Genomic DNA, 1,411 nt, shown 5'->3' on the forward strand with positions numbered 1-1,411 from the left:
TTGTTTGTTCTGGAAGCTTTTTATCTCTCCTTCTATTTTCAGTGATAACCTAGCTGGATATAGTATTCTTGGCTGCATATTTTTCTCGTTTAGTGCTCTGAAGATATCTTGCCAGTCCTTTCTGGCCTGCCAGGTCTCTGTGGATAGGTCTGTTGCCAATCTAATGTTTCTACCATTGTAGGTTACATATCTCTTCTCCCGAGCTGCTTTCAGGATTTTCTCTTTGTCTCTGAGACTCGTAAGTTTTACTATTAGATGTCGGGGTGTTGACCTATTTTTATTGATTTTGAGAGGGGTTCTCTGTGCCTCCTGGATTTTAATGCCTGTTTCCTTCCTCACATTAGGGAAGTTCTCTGCTATAATTTGCTCCAATATACCTTCTGCCCCCCTCTCTCTCTCTTCTTCTTCTTCTGGGATCCCAATTATTCTAATGTTGTTTCGTCTTATCGTATCACTTATCTCTCGAATTCTGCCCTCGTGACCCTGTAGTTGTTTCTCTCTCTTTTTCTCAGCCTCTTTATTTTCCATCATTTGGTCTTCTATATCACTGATTCTCTCTTCTGCCTCATTTATCCTAGCATTTAGTGCCCCCATTTTTGATTGCACCTCATCAATAGCCTTTTTGATTTCGATTTGGTTAGATTTTAGTTCTTTTATTTCTCCAGAAAGGTTTCTCTAATAACTTCCACGCTTTTTTCAAGCCCAGCTAGTATCTTTAAAGTCATGATTCTGAACTCTAGGTCCGACATCGTACTAATGTCCGTATTGAGTAGGTCCCTGGCTGAAGGTACTACCTCCTGTTCTTTTTGCTGAGGTGATTTCTTTCATCTTGTCATTTTGTCCAGAGGAGAATAGATGAATGAGAGAATGAAATGCTAACAGTTTTACAACGTCCCCAGCAAATATATTGTATACAGATCAGAAAAGACCTGAAACCAGGGGAAAAGAGAGGGAAAGAAAGAAAAAAGAAAGAGAAAAAAGAAAAAAAAAGATAAAAACAAAAACAAAACAATACAAAAAAAGCAGAATATGATCAAATATGATCAGGCTAGTGCATAGATCAGTGCCACACACTAGATTTTGGGCGTATTTTGGTCTGTTAGAAAAAAGTGCCTCCTAAAATTTTAAAGGAAGAAAGACATATATGTACAAAATAAGGGTTGATACAATGAAGGGATGGAAGATGACTGTAAAGATGAAAATTATAAAAGATTTTATAAAAGGACTTGGTAAGATAAGTTGTTTGAAAAAAGAAAGAAGATTTAAGAAAAGAAAAAAAAAAGGAAAAAGGGAGAGAATGTGATCAGGCAGGAGACTAGAACAAAGCCATACACTAGTGATTTAGGGTATATTTTGATCTGTTAGAAGAAACTGTACCTCAAAATTTTAAAGAGAGAACAACTTATATATA

Source organism: Callorhinus ursinus, unplaced genomic scaffold (genome assembly GCF_003265705.2).
Source record: "Callorhinus ursinus isolate GAN/ISIS: 27379988/994484 unplaced genomic scaffold, GSC_fseal_2.0 scaffold88, whole genome shotgun sequence".
Classification (NCBI taxonomy): Eukaryota; Metazoa; Chordata; class Mammalia; order Carnivora; family Otariidae; genus Callorhinus; species Callorhinus ursinus.